The 17,560-nt window shown below is 50.1% G+C and overlaps 1 protein-coding gene across 11 annotated transcripts in view; it reads right to left on the reverse strand.

Moving 5' to 3' along the window:
• Window positions 1-17,560, reverse strand: part of Bcl11a (BAF chromatin remodeling complex subunit BCL11A) — a 96,146-nt gene that overhangs the window by 34,773 nt on the left and 43,813 nt on the right. The window contains exon 1 of one of the 11 annotated variants that reach the window (XM_037208929.1): window positions 6,008-8,255. The exons of the other annotated variants lie outside the window; for them this stretch is intronic. The gene's annotated coding sequence lies outside the window, so the exon portion shown is untranslated. Of the gene's footprint in view, window positions 1-6,007; window positions 8,256-17,560 lie in introns of those variants that run through there. 11 annotated transcript variants of the gene reach the window in all.

Raw genomic sequence — 17,560 nt, forward strand, 5'->3', positions numbered from 1 at the left:
GAGCATTCCGACCCAGGTCTCTCAGATTCCTGAGTACAGGAGCCAGCCAGCCCCATACCATCATCACTGCGATGGGTTGCATCCTCTGGAGCCATGAACCAACACAAACCTCTCTTCACTTAACCTGTTTCTGTCAGGTAGGCACCAAGAAAGGTAACTAACACTAACTACATCCTCTTCGTGAGTGGCGTCGTGAATGCTGTCACAGGCAGCCTGTATGTCCACTGCTTTGCCCTTTCCTTGGTAACAGATACGGAATCAGAGTAAATTAGTATTTTAAGATAACTTTCTGTCTGAACGGAAAAAGACTTGGGAGATGCAAAGTCAACTCAAGCAGCCCGCCTATGAACCTAAACTGGCTGCTCAGGCATCCAGCACTCTGAACAGTGAATCTGCTTGCCTTCAATCTGTTACTTGCCATAGGCAGGAGGGGGGGTAGGGGGGGCTAAGTGCACACAATTTTAACCTTTTACCCATGTAATGATCTACTTAATATAATATTTTGTCTTTAATCAGGAAAGTGTAAGATGATTTGATATTCTGTAAAACTCCCTAACCTATATTTTGCAAGTCAATTAGCCAAGCTCCTCATGCTAATGTCGGCAGGGCCACACTGCACCTCCAGCCAGGCTTTCGGGTGTCTGCACCCCACGTCACAACATCCTAGGAGTGTTGCACACACAGATGGGATGAAGTAAAGTCATCAGGGGGACAGTGCAGTGGGCAGGTACTTTTTTGCCATCCATACAGAAATTTCAAAGGAAGATGATCTTCCTTCGGGATCTTGGGTAAGGCTATAAATAATAGAATATCCTCATCAACACTAGATACTTTAAAATGGATACAGAATTGGGTAAAAGGAAAAACGAGCAAGGTTCTCTGGAAGTCCAAACTACAGTTCACAAAGCCACAAGTCTTAGTTGGCACCCTTAAGTTAGCCTTATTTTCCGATAACCAACCGAGCTTTGAACAAGGGTGGTCCACAGCCGCCACTCCTCACTCCCTTTTTGTGAGCAGTGGAATGCAAGAAGCAAGAGCCTTGATTTTAATCAGTGATGCTGCCATCAGCCACTCAAACTAAGGAGCACAGGAAGGTGAGACGAGGAATCTGAATCCTTTGCGGAAGAAGCTGATGGACATACTTGGAGACCGACACAGTCAGCTCACACCAACACAAAATAAAGCTACGCCTAACTCTATCCACCTCACAGTCTGACTCGGTTTCCCAGTCTCTAGAATGAAGTCTGGCTCTGGAGTATCACTATGCAAAGACTCGACTAAGTGGGTAGGAGCTGGGTCTGCTGCATACATCAGTTCTTTCCTCCTTCCACTGCTACTTTTTGGTTTGGTTTTAAAAACATAACAATACCTGTCATTTATTCCATTATGGAGAAGCATTAAAATATCCTATGGAGCATGCCTTTAATCCCAGCACTTGGGAGGCAGAGGCAGGTGGATCTCGGTAAGTTTGAGAGAAGTCTGGTCTACAAAGTGAGTTCCAGGACAGCCAGGATTGTTACACAGAGAAACCCTGTCTCGAAAAACCAAAAAAAGAAAAAAATTTCCTAAGAGTTTGTCTCAGTTGCTGTTAAAAGAGCATTTCTTCCATTCCTCCTAAGAACACAAGCAATGAATCTGGCTAATTCATCAAAACCTGTGAAGGATGAGGTTCTGATTTTAGCTCAACAATTTCTCCAAGAATTCTGTCTATCAGAGGAGAGAATCCTAATCTCTACGGAGCGTGGGAACGCCGCTGCATTCTCCCTGAATCCGCCCCTCTGTCCTTGGCAATCAGTTATGATTTGACAGCATTTAAAGATGACAGAACTTGAGGTAAGAGGACGATGCCATAACAGGATTACAGCAAATGTGAAGGAGAGGACACACGTAGGGACTGTCATTAGGGAATGTCATCTATGATCAGTTTGTGCTTCTTTTTTGCTGACACAGAAGTCAGTATCACTTACACAATTCATTGCAAACCTGTTGTGGCTGCGAACAGTTGCCTCTGGATAAAATGCGGAAGGATTCAGTGGAACTTTTTAGCTTTTTACCCTGTTTTAGGGTGAAAACAGTAACAATAAGATCTTACCCTAATAACCAAAGATTACAAACTAGCCCAAAGTTACTACCATCCCAAATGAATTTATTTTTGGATAAAGAAATAAAAAAAAAAAAAATGCTATGGGCCACAAGCAAGAGGAGGCCCCAAATCTAGACATCCAGCTGGGTTCACACAGAGCTGCGCACAAGAACCCAACTGCCAATGAGGGTCTTGCTGGCCACACCTTTCCTCACCCTAACTCCTTGATGTCACTTAGCTAGCACACAGCACCCCGAAACCTGTGGGAGCCAGCTGTTCAGTCCACACCACCCTGCTTCCTAATTCACTTCTGCCACTGGAAGCTTCTGCCATAATCACCACGTCTTCTAGAAGCCATTGTTCCCTGGCAGTGGGCACATGGCTGCCCTGCCTGACTGAAACAGCATTCTCTCGTCCAGGACAGCCCTGCTGTCTGAGTGACCAACCGCAAACCAAAGCTCATTTGACCAACACCTGTCTGAACTTGACCAGAAGGGGAAGTACCATGAAAGAAGCTGAAAAGAAGGTTCGACATTTTAAATCCAAGAGGAGCTAATATTTTTCTAGAACATTCTGGGACACTAGGTTATCCCCTTTCTTTGTTAGCTAGCTAATCTCCAGAGACCCAGGCCCCTTTCCTTTTCAATTGCCTATCTACTATCTCCTTCATCAACTCCTCTTTTATTCCACTCCAACAGTTCATTCAGACTCAGGCTAGCCTATTCACCCCCAGGTAGAAGGACGCCATCAGAGAGCATATAAGGGTATGGACTTTTGGTACCTGACTTGCTTCATCACACATCACCATGACAAATCCCACCTTGAGCAACTTTCCAGCACAAGGCACTGGAGGGCAGGAATGAGACCTATAAGGAGCTGATGGGCTCTCACTACCAAACCTCAGGCCTGTCCCTCTGCATCCATGAGAGTGGCGTGCACACGCCGGGGTTGGCTGTTCTCTACATTCGTAACAGTCAGACGCTAGTCTCCTACAGCACTCGGCTCCCACTTCACTTAAGAAAGGAAATGCAACTAACTCCGTCTTCCAGAATGGACAAGTGAACAGAAGAGACGTCATGCCCTATAGAACCTTCAGCCTGGTCTTCTGGAAGGCCACTGCAACTCCTGCTCAGAGCGCTTTAACAGCATGCCATGATCTGAGGATGTAGAGCAACGCCTGCAGCTGCCATTCCAGAGTTCCACAATTCATATCCAAACCGCTGTTCTGGTCTTGGCTCCCTGAATCCACCAATGAAAATAGTCTGCTCAAGTGAAAAGACTCTTCTATCCTCATTTCCTTTCTGGCTTTTCTCCTTCCTTTCCAACTTCCTAGAATGTTGTAGGTGCTCAAAGGCTCGCTGAGGGTCAAGCCTAGTCACCTGAGCGGAGCTCTCGTGACTGCTCCTTCACTTAGAGCTCAGCTTTCCCTTGCTCTTGCCACTCTGCCTCTGATTAAGCACATGGCTTCTGCGCCTGTTTCCTCAGTGCTGGGACGCTGTCTTCTCCTTGTTTTTATTTTATTCCCCAGTAAAAGCATAGCACCTGATATATGACACCCAAGGAATGCAACCAACTACAGTTAAAGACTGCTTTACTGCTCTTCCAAGTATCATTTCTGTTCAGAATGGTAATTTCCACCTTCTCAGTTCCCACAAACAGTCCCCGTCCGATATCTGCTTCAACTCCCAGATAAAAAGACAAGTGGCAGTAACATGTTATGCTACACAAAGATTAGCAATGGCTACCCACCCTCCTCCAACAGCCACCCCACACCCTGGGGAAGAGCAAATGTAAAGTTCGTGGGCCAGCTAGACCCATGTACAGGGCGATGAAGTCTGACTCTGACATGTAGGAGTTACCCCATGACGGCATCTTCTTTATGTGAAGCTCAACTTGGGGGCTGCACAGCTCTGCAGCTGTGTCTCAACCGCGCACATCTGCATCTACAAGGAAGTTGGGGTCTACATGAGCATGTGCTGGACACAAAACCTTAAAGAATGGGTTTTCTTGTTTGTTGGGTTTTGTTTTGTTTGTCTTTGCTTTGTTGTGACAGGGTCTTGCTGGGTAGCCCCAGCTAGTCTGGAATTACTATGTAGATCAGTGGCCCTGGAATTCAAGGCAATCTCTCTGCCTTGGTGTTGGGGTTCTAAGAAGTGAACCACCAAGTCCAACTCTATAAACGTATTTTTAATCTTCTTTTGAATCCAGCAACACTAAGAAAGACTCAACTTCGAAGCCAGTAAGCAGCAAACACAGACATTCCTGTTCCCCAGCAGCTACAGGGTCTGGTAAGAGGAAGGCTGGTCCTGGTGGAAGCGACCGCAGTGGACATTTTAACTGTGATTGGAAATGTTATGTGATAGAATGAACGTCCATAGCAAAGCACGCTGGATGTCCTTACTCAACTGTGAGAGCCAGACTTGGAACCGGGAGAGCAGCAAGGTAGATCAACATGACCTTCCACAGCAGTTTTTCACATTAATAGACCCAAATCGACAGAACCCTTAACATCTAGCCAGGTTCAGAAAAGGCATTTTGTGCAGCTTTACCAAATAAATGAATGAAATCCAGATGCCACATGCATGCCCACTGCATGAGAAACCGTTTGGGGAAGAAGGTGGATACTGAAAACAACAACCCTCACTCTTAGGAAACGCTGTCGGCATCTTCTCCCAGGGGACGGTGGTGGCAACCAATGAATATGACTGAGTTGGATGCTCTCTCTTTCTCTTCTGGTGAAGCCCACTGGGATCCTAGGAAAAATAAACCCCTATCACACTCCACAAGTGCACACACATTGCTTAGGTGTGCACATGCTCTCACAGATAACCCAGCCCAGTCCACCTCTCTCTCTCACCTAGTTACCAGTGTCTGTGGTGCCTCCCCAGAACCCAGGCAGCAGTCTCATGCTTCAGATCCCTTCAGAGTTGGTCTGAGTTTTAAGAAAACCCCAAACAGTTAACAGACAGACAAGCAGTCTTTCGTACCGGTCCTACTCTAGTAGCTTTGTTTCGTCCGTTGTATAGAGGCATCACTGACATACAGCAAGTCTTTTGTACTTGTACTGTCGAGTCACGTTCCCACCACCAAAATCCAGACACAGAACATCTCCATGGCTCTAAAATGCTTCCTCGTGACCTTCTGCTGTGGGCCCCCCACCAGCCCCAACTCTTTGTAATCTGTGATCTGCTTCCTATTAATATAGTTTGGACTCTTCTGGAATTTCACATAAATGAAATCATACAGGCTGTTATCTTTCATATCTAGCCTCTTTTCCACCAAGTAGAATGGTTTTAAGATTCGTCATGTTGTTAAATACGTTACTATTTCATTCTTTTGTTGTTAAGGTGCAGTTATCACATGACAGGTCACCTACTACTGCTTGACACGTGAGTGGTCGCCACTCTGAACTATAATGATCATGCTACAATAAATATCTTGCCTATGTATTCAATTGACAAGTATGCATCTTTGTTTCCCTTGAGTAAACATACCTAAGGCATTTTGAGAACACGGGGAAGGTGTTGGGCCTCCGAGTCCAGGGAGCGCCATTGTGCTGTCCTCTGCTCGTCCCCACTTCCACCCCGTTCCCTGAGGAGCTTGACTCAGGTCTCTGCTCCAGCCATCTGTTAATCTCAACAACCAAATGTCACCTTCCTTCAAGCAGAAACCTCTCAATACTCTAAGGAAATGATGGGTACAGAGCCCAAAGCATCTGCACGCTGGACATTCTTCGGGCCACATGCGGCCATATAAAAACGAGAGCCCCCAGGGCCCCTGTCAGGTCGAAGGAGAAGAGGTTAGCATCTCCTGTTAACGGAGAAGGTGAACTCAGGGTCCTAGAGAGACTCTTACTTTGTCAACGGCCTTGAAAAGACAGAAAACATCAAGCTTTTGGGTAAAACCCAGGGAACCGCTGCTTACCATGGATGGTAGAGGACTGGGAGAGGAGCCTGAAGCGCCCTGCTTCCTTCCCCTTCCTCAGCTATCGCAGGGCGGGCCCTGAGAGAGCCAGGGCCTCAGCGCAAGAGCTGTGATGGCCCCGCTGCTGTGGTAGAAGCAAGCGGACTAAGGGAAAGCAGGGGGCGCAAATGGAGTGTGGATGAAAGGGAGGGGAGCCATCTTAAACAGAAAGAACTCAAGAGGAAGCAGCTGAGAAAAACGGAAGAGAGACTGCTGCTAGCGATAAACGGGCAGGGTGGGGGCTGCAGAGGCGAGGCTCATCTGCACCAGCTACACCACCTGTGGCAGGAACCTGGCGCTCTGGCTTCATGGGTGCATTCCTCCGCCTGGCCAATCGTCAAGGCCACATCTCCTTACCCCACTTGATCTTAGGCACCCACTGTGAGCAAGCAGGTTGGAATGGATTGTCTAATGCCCTGATGTCTAATAAACTATGTGCCATTTGCAGAGATGGGAAAATGGGGAGAGAAGAGTGTAAGTGGCCCAGAGCGAGCTGAGAGGAGACAGGAAGACATGTGTTCGCTCCATGTGCCTAACCTCCAGTTGGCACAGCCAGACTTGGGGCAGTACAGCCTGGTGCTGTGGAGACAAACAACTCCAGGCTCACTCCGAACGGTTCACCACAACCTTGGTCCTTCAGTGAGAACAGTAAGAGTAAAATGAAACAAGACTCATCTGTAAAACAGAAGTAATAATTCAACTGCTTCGTAGGTTATCAGGAAAACTAAACCAGTCCAGTCTGCATTTATAATGTATGTACAGGGAGTAAGAAAGCTTTGAGCTTGTGTGATCAAATGCAACGCTCCCAGTATTTATTACTTACACCTCAGCAGAATCAAGGTTAGCAACCCCTTTCCCAACAGCAAGTTTGGATCCATAGAAAAGGGGGAGAAAAAGAACAATAATTCAAGGCTCTGGGGAGGATGTCCAATAGAAATGCAGATTCCAACACAGGAGCTAGAACCTGAGAAGCAGCCACATGACAGACAGATGGACACATGAAAACTGGATGGGTAGTGATGATAAGGTGTGGAAGCAGAGACAAGGGATTGATCCTCCACTTTCTTTAGTTCATGGAGGGATGTTCTACTCAACCAATGGGCACACAAATCATTTTATTCTGACTGAGAAATAAAATTCAGTTCTCCACTGACAAGAGCCTTCAGAAAGAGGCCAGTTGAGCAAACAGCAGCAGACCTAGCTACCCAGTCATTCATCCTCCATCCTGCCCACAGGGGCCAACCCTTCTTTGGGGCCTGTGATAAAGCAACTGTCAGCCTGCAATAGGTCAGCTCCAAAGGCTTATCAGCCCTAGAGCACTGTGTCTGTGAATGCGAGTGTCTGCCCTTTGCAGCCAAAACACTTCTTACCTGCTAAGGCTTTGAATCGGGGGCTGCCTCCTACTCAGGCACACCTGGGGCAGAGATCAGCCATATGGCCACAGAGAGCTGCCAAATCCTGCCTCACTTCCTTATCAAAGAGACAGCATGTGGGCTCCATCAGTACCTCAGAGCCCAACACCCTAGACACAAGTTCAAGTTCAGCTTAGCCAGTGGCCACAGTCATGCTGTTTTCTGAGTGGGGTGTAGACATTATCTGTATGTTGTGGTCCCTGTGGTTTGAGTTCGGGGTTTCCCTGAAAGGTAAAATGTTTGAAAAGGGCCCCATATTTGCATGCATAGATATAAGGTACCAAGTGAATTCCCTCCTGCTCAGAGAGAGGTAACTTGACCCCCTCTCCCAGTACAGAGCCCCTGCCACACGGGAGCCTGAGGCAGAGCGCACACACTTGGGAGCAAAGTAAAGGCCAACTCTCAATAGAACTCTCGTGTCTCCAAGACTCCAGACACAGGGCTCTTTCCATCTTTTGAGAATATTTTTTTAAAACACCTACAAAACATACTGTAGACCTGGAAACCTTGCAACAAAAGAGAATAAACCAGAGGGTCAGAGACCTCCCCCAGTGTGAACACTTGGTGACTAAGGCTTTGGGGGTAGCCAGCAGGTACAAGACGGGAAGCCATGGGAGGAAGCTCCACGAAGTAACTGGATGAAGGCAACCGGGGCGTGGTTGTGGGATCAGCACTGGGAAGGTTCTAGGGTCAGAAAATGCAGGACCTTTGCCACGAGGCTCCAATAAGCATTTATAGAATGCCTGGCCAGTGAGGCTGTGCAAAGTGCCAGAGACAAGGGACCAAGGTAAGAGCTGACGGTCTAAAGGGACTTTCGGGGGGGGGTAGGGGTTAGTCCTATGAGGCGGGCGCGGAGGGCCAGGCTGGTGGGAGTCTCATAGGGTCTACCAGTGCCCTCTGGTCAGCTCTGGACACAGCAAAAGTGATTCCATAGCAGCTGCTCTAAGGAGAGCAGGAAGAGCCTCGTCTTCCCCAAGACCCCAAACTGAACCAGTCTCCACTGGAAGATGGCCAGCTGGTAGTCTTTCACTTTCTAGGTGCCAACATGGGCTCTCTCTGTGCTTCCAAGAGGAGTCTGAGGTTAGCTCCTCCTCAGATCTCCATCCCTGTCTGCAACGCCAGTTTCTGTAAAACAGGACCCGCTATCCCGCTGACAACCCCGAGACACGAGTGAGGCACTACCACTCAGTGCCTGTCTCCAGGATTACTCCAGGGGCACTGTGATCCCCCGTGGAAGGTCCGCGACCCCGGCCCCACCGCAGCGCTGAGTACAGAGTACACTACAGGCACCTGTTGGCCAGCCGGTCCTAACTGAGCAGCATCCTCTGCGAGTCTAGAGATGAGTCTCTCCTTGCAGCCTTCCCTCTCTCTACCAATATCCATCCTTTTGTAGAGTAGTTAATGACCTGTAAATGCTCAATGAGTTAGAGAAACAGTCCATGAAAGGGCATACCACTGTGAGGGGAAAAAGAGAAAACTTTATAAAATGCAATCAGTTAAATGTTCTGCCTTATAAATTCAGATTTGCTTTAGCCTATAAATAACTAGTGTTCAAGTCTATCTAAGAAGCCTGAGTCAATCCCTAGAACTCACTGTCAGCGTAGCAGACCAGGGACACACCAGAGAGCTTTGCGGGGAAGAACCAAACACCCAACACCGAAATTAAATCCGAATGTCACAGGCAGATAAATTCGGAGCTGTAGCATCAAGAATGGGCTGGAAACTTGATCGGCACTCACCAGCCACTACGTCCCCCACTGCCACATCCTACAATGGTAATGACAATGACCATTATGATGACGATCATAATAATAATAGCTTCCACTGGATGGCACTTGGCAGCTTGCAAAGCAATTTACAACCTTTATTTCCCTAAAGCCTTTCCACGCCGATCTACTTTTCCCTCTCTCCAAGTGACCACCTCACTATCAACGTGCATCTCCCCCAAAGGACTCCGGCGTGACACAGATTGCTATGCACAGAACCGGAGAAGACCATGAAGGTACGGACCTGGAGAGCCACAGGGCCACCCCTAAAGAGCTGGGCCTGGTCCTTTGGAAGGGGACACTCTGAGCAGGGCTGGCACACACCTCAAGTCTGAGAGAAGAGGGCCGGGCTTTAGACAAGACAGGCCTCTGGGAAGATGGGTGTGAGGCGCCCTGAGGGACCCCACGGCCCCGGCAGAGTTGGTAGGTGTAGATAATGCCCACAGTGATAACCAGGGGCCCTAGGGGAAGAAGAGGCCTTGGACATTACAGGCTGGGCACAAGGACAGCTCAACGGAGGATCAGTGTGCTTCAAAGACTCCTCCCTACCCACGACAACTATCAGTGGCAAACAAGTACCTAAGACACCCGTGCAGAGTGGGTTGCACAAGAGGGGTCCCTGTGAGGTTGTGGGATGTGCCCTGAAAAGGTAGAGGTCCCAGGCTCCAAGCATTGCGTTACCCTGGCACCAGGAAAGCAGCAGGCTACTTCAAGCCTACTTCTTTTCCTAGAAGTGGCTTGGCACACTCGTAACCAAGTCACCTCCGGCACTTGGTCCTCTCAGATCTCAAAAGCACGTTGGTTTAGGACACTGGGCCAAGCTGAGCAGAAGGGACTGGTCTCTACACCTACTCACCAGCACTTGAGATCTGGGAGCCGCTGAAGAAGAGAAGAGGTCGAAAGGCAGTGAGGTCATCTTATGAGCCCAAGTGCATTTGGACTCACCCCACTGTTAGCCAAGATTAACAATTATTGAGAAGACTGGAGACTCTGTTGCTTGAGAAAGTCTCTTGAATTCGCATCCTAATATTTGTCTCATACGTGCTTTTGAACTGTAGACCTGTCCAGCTCACCCACAAGGTACATCTCCGTGCTGAGCAGGAAGCAGATGTGTGGGGAGCAAGACAGTGTCTCTTCCTGTTTGCCAGGCCTCGGTCTCTGTCTACACACGGACCCGCAAAGGGAAGGATGCTCCAGCTCCGGCTCCAGCTCGCCTGCTTTTCTTGGGGTGGTTCTCTAATGTGCCCTCTGGTACTCAGGTTACTAGGGCTTCCATTATCTTTTCGGTCGTTGGGGCCCAAGCCAATGAACTGGAGAAGAGTGTTTGGCCCAAGGTAGAGTGAACAGAAAGTGTTCTTCAGTGGGATTCCAGGGCCCAGGCTTATCTGTATCCTTCCCTGCCGTACACTTTTGTCCTAAGTTTGAGACTGAAGTTTAAAAAAACCTGCTGGGAGAGGCTCCATGATCTCTAACACCTCAGAGGGAAGGGCTAGACACACATTTTTTCCTATGAGCAAGATGGGACTTGAGCTCCATTTTACATATAAGAGTCCAAGACCCAACCCAAGGCCACCCAGATAATAGGTGAAAAGTCAAGATACACCGTTTAGAGTCCAAGTTCCTGAGTTCCACCCTTTTCTCCCTCAGGGTCCTGGCTAAACTGTAACTCTATATGTAAACCAGGCTGGCCTTGAACTCACAGACATCCACCTGCCTCTGCCACTCTAGTGCTGGGACTAAAGGCATGCCCACCATACCAGGTGAGCCTTGCCTTCTTAAGAGAGTACTTAAGGCAGGCTTGGACCTCTTCACCAGCCCCAGGAACACAAGCCCCCAGGTCCGAAGGGGCCACAGAGGGGCCATGGTGTATGGGGAGGGGACATTCTCTAAAGATGCTCAGCACTCTGCCTTCTCACTTCTCTCTTCTTCTAGCCCCTAAGCAACAGACTCCGAGCCCCAGGTGAAGCTCAGCAGCTGGCAGGCGGCAAGCAGGACTGGAGGGAGAGAGCAGGCGCCACTCTGCCTGTTCCCAGGGCAGGCCAGCCTGGGCGAGCCCCTCCAGCCAGGACACCCACCCCGACACGAGCTGTGTACTCCAGCTGGCTTTTGTCTCTGGCCCGCCCCGCCCCAGCTCCCTCCTTCGCCTGCTCTCGGTCCTCTGCCCAGGCCTGCCTGAGGCTGCTCGCCAATGTGACTGTATGTCAGGCTATGCCCTGGGCACTGAGGGCTGCAGCTCCCGGTGCCCTGCTGCCCAGGATGCCTGATAATGGTCTGAGGGTAGCACAGGGCTGTGGGTTCAAAAATTGCCCCCGGGAGCGAAAATCCCCAAGAGGAGCCCGGGTGAAGGGAGGACAGGGGGCAGGTGAGGTTCCCTGAGACCAGTTCCCAAGGACTCCTGCCTCTGACTCCTCCACCCCATGAACCACACCTCTGTGGGCTGACAGACATGCCTTCCCAGCAGGGCAGGGAGTGGCTGGTGGCCTGGCCAGCACAGTCACCCAGGCAATATGGGCATCAGAGCAAGAATCCTATGCAAAAGCAGGAAGAGTGAGGACGGGACGGGACGGGGGGGGGGAGTAACAAGGACACTCCCCAGGAATGGGGGGCAGGGGACACCCATCGCCCCTTGGAGGTGCTGAACTGGTGGCCTGCACAGCTGGAGATGGCCACCAGCACACTCCACTCCAAGCCTTGGCAGTGCAGTATGCTGAGCACTCACTCCCAAGGTGGGCAGACAGGCAGGAATCCTGGGACCGCGCTACCTGGCCGTGAACTCGGGACAGCTCTTTAATCTGAGCCTCAGTTTCTTCATCAATGAAATGTGTGGGCTGGCGTTATGCCAAACCGCCCGGGGCTGCTTTGGGACTATCTACGAAGCCAAGCCCAGAGCAGGAGCCCCATAGTCCCTGGAACTGAGGAAGAAGGGTGGGTGGGATGCCTGTCCTTCTGGGTTCCTGACCCTCATCCACAATATGGGGAAGAACTGAACTGCCTGGTCCACCCTGTGGTGAACTAATTCAAAACTGGTGGTGTTCACCTGCTTCAGGAACCCCTCCAAATGAGATGCCTCTGCGGCATTGTCCCAAGCCAGGTCTGTTTCGAGAGTTCTCAGTGAGCGTGTTTTGCGCTTACTTCCGGCTGGTAACTAGGGGCGCCATCTTTATTCTGCCTGTAGTCAGTGGCAGCCAATTCAGGAGGGTCTCAGGGAGTCGGGACATTTGGAAAATGAAAAAGCCTTCTGTCATTGACCAATGACACATTAATTCCAAATGTTTGTCCTGCGTTATGTGTTCTCCTCAGGTGCTTGCGTGAATGGCAAAAATGCCGGCCTTCCCTGAGCCTTCTCACAGCCAAGTGTTCACTTCACATGAAAATTTAGGAAGAGGAGCAGGTAGACATTTTCAGAAAAGTTACACTTGCCTCTGCTTTCCAGAATGGTGACTTGGTCCAGTTAACGTATTAGTAAAGGAGGGACGCAGCACTAAGAATCTTTTGTACTACTTGTGTTACCCTGAGTGGATTCTCAGACTAGTGGCGCTCCAGGGAAGACCGACCAGGGCTGGCTCCACAGAAAAGCCAGGCATCCGAGGCGCTAGAGACCTGGCAGCTCTGGGTGCCATAAGGGCATATCTCAGGCCTACCAGACTCATAAATATTTGTGTAGACACTCATCAGCCCTGTAGCGCCTCACATGGGCCGGCGGACTTAGGGTCTACTGTCCCCTCACACGGGCCGGCGGACTTAGGGTCTACTGTCCCCTCACACGGGACAGTGGACTTAGGGTCTACTCTCCCCTCATACGGGACAGTGGACTTAGGGTCTACTGTGCCCTCACACGGGACGGTGGACTTAGGGTCTACTGTCCCCTCATCACATGGGTCGGTGGACTTGCGTTCTATCTTCCTGATTTTTCCAGAGTAACCAGAAAGATGCACAGAAGATGTGCTGTGTTCCAAAGCCAGAGCTGACAGCAGGTCAGCCCTGACTCGACAGACTGAGAGTGAACAGAAAAACAAATCCTTGGGAAAAGCTTCAGCCTGATAAACTTACAGAGCAGCTCCTTGGCGGCACCCTGGAGCAGTGACAGCAAGCTGCAAGCGTGGCCTCTACACCCCAAACAGCTTCCGAATTTCCTCCTGGGTCCCCTCTCTACAGCATCCTCATGACGAAGCATATCCTTCACACTGAATAATGCTGTCTTATTCTACAAGAGGAGTTAAGCAGCCACTTAAAAGGTTTTCTAACCAGGTGTCAAGTCACACACCTGCCATCTCAGTACTAGGGAAGCAGAGGCAGGAGGATCCCAAGTTCAAAACTGCTTAGCAAGGCCTTGTCTCAGAAAACTTTTCTAGACATGACTTTCTTTTGTGTATGGCACGGAATTCTTGACACATTACTAAAACTTTGTTTTTAAATTGTCGTCATCAGAAAAAAAAAAACAACTAGTAATTTGGCTCCAATAATGGTAACACAAAGGGGCAAAATACGCTCATCAGGTAATCAACAAACAGAAAGAAATTCTGGTCTGGTCTCTAGGAAGCTACATGACCATGAGGAAGTACTTAATCTTTAAGGGAGTTGAGTTTCATGCGGATAAAAAGAGACATGGAAGGGACGAAAAAGAACACCACGGCTTCCCAGCACCTACTGTCTTCCAGGGCCCAAGCCTATGTGGGAAGGACAGCCACTGGCTTGGAACAAAGCCAAGGTGCCTGTCATCTCGACACACGGTATGTGTTTTTAAAGTCTCGAGGCCAGGAATGAAGGAGTCTGTGTAGAAAGGGCACACCAGGATCCACTCACTCCAAACCTGCTCCTTGGAGGGTGGTGACAAGTCAGTCAGCTTGTGCCAGCCCCGCCCTGAAGCCCTGAAGCCCAGCAGTGTCCCCAAACAGCTGGGAGACACCCTCACTCCAGCTGGGAGGACCAGGACAGACTGCAAAGGAGCCTCACTCACCCAGAGAATCTGGAGCGTTAAAGACCCCTCACACCACCACTCCAGCCTCGACAGGCATTCCAAGAACTGAGCTTCTGCCCAGGCACAGCTGCCTCTCATGTCTTGAGAACTAAGAGCTCCCCTGGACTCTCCTCCACTGACACCCAGGATGGGCACCCACTCCCACCCACAGGTTCACCTGCCTGTGGATGGCCCTGGATGGCCCTGGTCTAGCACTGCAGCCACAGAGCTTGGGTCGAAGCGTTAACCGCAATCCTGATGCTCCTGGCTGTTTCCAAGCTTACAAAGCCTCAGTGCATCCGACACCTAGCAGCCGCTAGCCCAGGACTGAGAAACCCGGACCACGCACCTAGATGACCCTTGTCCATGGAAACCTACTTTGTGGGGACTAACTGAACCTGTGTAGAAAGTCTAAAAGACAATATGCAAAGTTGGGACTTGTTGATAGAATATTCCAGACCTTTGTCAAGAGTGTAATTATTTTTTGTATAATTTTTTTTTCAATTAGACAGCAATTTTTATTCATCAAAGCCTCCTAAATCTGATGATAGTAATTTATTGATTCTAGAAGGGAAATAAGGAGGAAAGGGAAGGGAGTAATGATGGGAGGGAGGGAAGGAGGGAGGAAGGGAGGGAGGGAGGGAGGGAGGGAGGGAGGGAGGGAGGGAGGGAGGGAGGGAGGAAAAGAAGATAAAACACAGAGTACTCATGCCCAACTGAACCCCACATTTCCCAATGCTTGCCGTTGTCTGAGGACTTGGAAAAGTGTCATTTAGACTAGGTTGCTCTTGTGTCACAGGGCTCTGGTCTCACACTTGCCTGGCAGGACTCCCCACATGAAGCAGAAGAGCTCAGCAGAGAAGAGAAGAGAACCCTGCACTTACCCACACAGCAGGAAGCCCAACACCCCCCACCTCCCAACTGCTGCCCCTGGCCTGGTATAAGAATGATCAAGACACAGTCTTTCAGGCCTGACTGAGTTCGCCTTCCAAGTCATGGTGGGGCCTCACCCAACCCAACCGCCCACTGTAAAGGCCAAGAAAGCCACCTTGTCTGAAAACCAAAATCTTACACACACTTGAACCTGCCAACCCGCTCTCCTAAAGAGGAAGCTGTTATAAAAGAAAAGTCAACTTCAGAGCAGCTGGGCTTCCAGACTCACACTAATGCTCTCCTTGAAATCGGGGCTCAGCCTGGAAGCCGGGGAGGTCAAGTTCACAGAGGAGAGTAAAGGGATGAACCAACGGTCTGCTCAGCAGCCAGAGGCGGCACCCCTCCACTCAGAGCACCCCCTCAGTACTTCAACAGAAAAGGTGAGGCCCAGAGCGCAAGCCGAAGCGCTCACTGCTCTTCTCCACGCTCGCCCGCCCTTGTGCTGCTGCTCTGGGGCTGTGGTGATAAAAGCTTGATGTTCTATTGTCCCCTCGAACCCTAGAAAGGTCCAATGATGTCCTCTCACCTGCTCCTCCCAGCAGCGAGCATCCCCCACCACCTTCACTACGCTGAACCATTAAAATACAGCATCTACCAAACCCAGCTTTCTGCTGAAAGCCCAAGGAAGCAGACACGCCAGTGGTCTTCCCTGGACGTGAGATGCCTCCTTCTCCTGCTTCCTCACAAGGCAGCACATGAGGTGATGAGACCCATAAAAACACACCATGCCTGTCTGTCTGTCTGTCTGTCTGTCTGTCTGTCTGTCTGTCTGTCTCTCTCTCTCTCTCTCTCTCTCTCTCTCTCTCTCTCTCTCTCATTATTAACAGCATGATGGTTTTTACGTGGGATGGAGCTGATATTTTCATAAACCAAAGCTCTTGGATGGCCGGAGAAGGGAAGAAGCAGGCACTGAGAAATTGCTTCAAGGTTGTCCTGTAAGTGTTCCATTCTTCCAGATCTTTCCAAATGCCTGCTGCAGTAATAACAGCCCCAAAGGAACACAGTACTTTGTCAGGACTTGTAGGAGAGATGTGCTGGAGCGGCTGTCAGCCTGGGAAATCACTCATCGGCTAGGCAGCCGAGTGGGGCTGCCTTCAGCTGGACAAACACTGCATCTGCACTTGGGCCCAGGAGCAGCGGCTTTCCTGCCTTGCCTCGGAGGCCAGACCAATCTTCCCTTTCCTCCCTCCCGCACACACCTCTGACCCCTCCCTTCAGCTTCCTAAGCTCTACAGAGGACAAAGTGCCCTCTCAATCACTAAGGCAAGAAGATAAGAAAATAATGGCCCTCCCCACTGGCCCCCACCTCTCAGCAACAGGAGACAAGGTGGCCACTCTGTGATGAGAGTGGGTAAATAACCACCCCCCACCCAACCCACACACACCAAAGTCTATAATTTTTAGACTAAGTCTTTCGTGGTTAGCCCATAAGGAGGACTAATTCTACCTGAGTAAGGGAGCAAGTACCCCTCCAAACAATGATCAGAACCGATCGCAAGCAGCAAATCGCAAGAGCAACAGCAGCCGCATCTCAGTTATCTGCCAGCCGCTGTGGGGGTGGAGCGGTGGTGTTTGGCAAATAACCCGAATAGGTTTTTTGCTGGATATGGGACACCACAGTAGACTTCACAGAGCAAGTGACACCAGATGGTCTGGGAAGACAATGAATTACTCATAGGCACCGATAGTTGTTAACACCCCCAAGGATCCTGCTTTTTCAGCCATCAGTTGACACCCACCACTCTAAATCACACACGAGAGAGAGAGAGAGAGAGAGAGAGAGAGAGAGAGAGAGAGAGAGAGAGAAAGAAAGAGAGAAAGAGAGAGGTAAGAGGTAAGAACACCTAGACCCAAAATAGCTTGTGGGACTTCGAACACTAGCTCTCCCTCTGTCTGAGGGCACCGGGGCTGTGCTGACTAGGGGCTGGGACTCCGACCTCTTCCCAGAGCTCCTTGAGACGGGGTGTAGTCCATTTGTCTGCCTTACACCACAGGGCTCTGCCAGTGACTCCTGTCCTGCTCTATAAAGTCCCCTGACTCATGTGACAAGCTCCAGGACACACTGGCTTGAGGTGCCATGGGGTAAACCTAAGGATGGTGGCTCTCAGGTCCTCCGAGGTGACAAAGACCTCACTGGACGGCATCTTGTGTTTTCAGCCTCAGCGGGTCCTCTGCACCCCAGAAAATCTACACAGACCCAGCACCCACAACACAGCTCTGTGGACCACCTTCGGAGGAGTAAGCAGACAGCCATGCTCAGTGCCCTCCTAAGCTGAGAAGACAGCATTTGCCATCAGTGAGTGAGCGAGCACCTCATGCTTTCTTCTTGGAGCCTGATAGATCCATTTTCCTGTCAGCGACCCCATATAATGCCTGTAATGCGGAGATTTACACATATGTACTTATAAATGGTCTTTCATTGTATCCTCCACAAAACTACCTTTCT

This window comes from Peromyscus leucopus, chromosome 10, assembly GCF_004664715.2.
Source record: "Peromyscus leucopus breed LL Stock chromosome 10, UCI_PerLeu_2.1, whole genome shotgun sequence".
Classification (NCBI taxonomy): Eukaryota; Metazoa; Chordata; class Mammalia; order Rodentia; family Cricetidae; genus Peromyscus; species Peromyscus leucopus.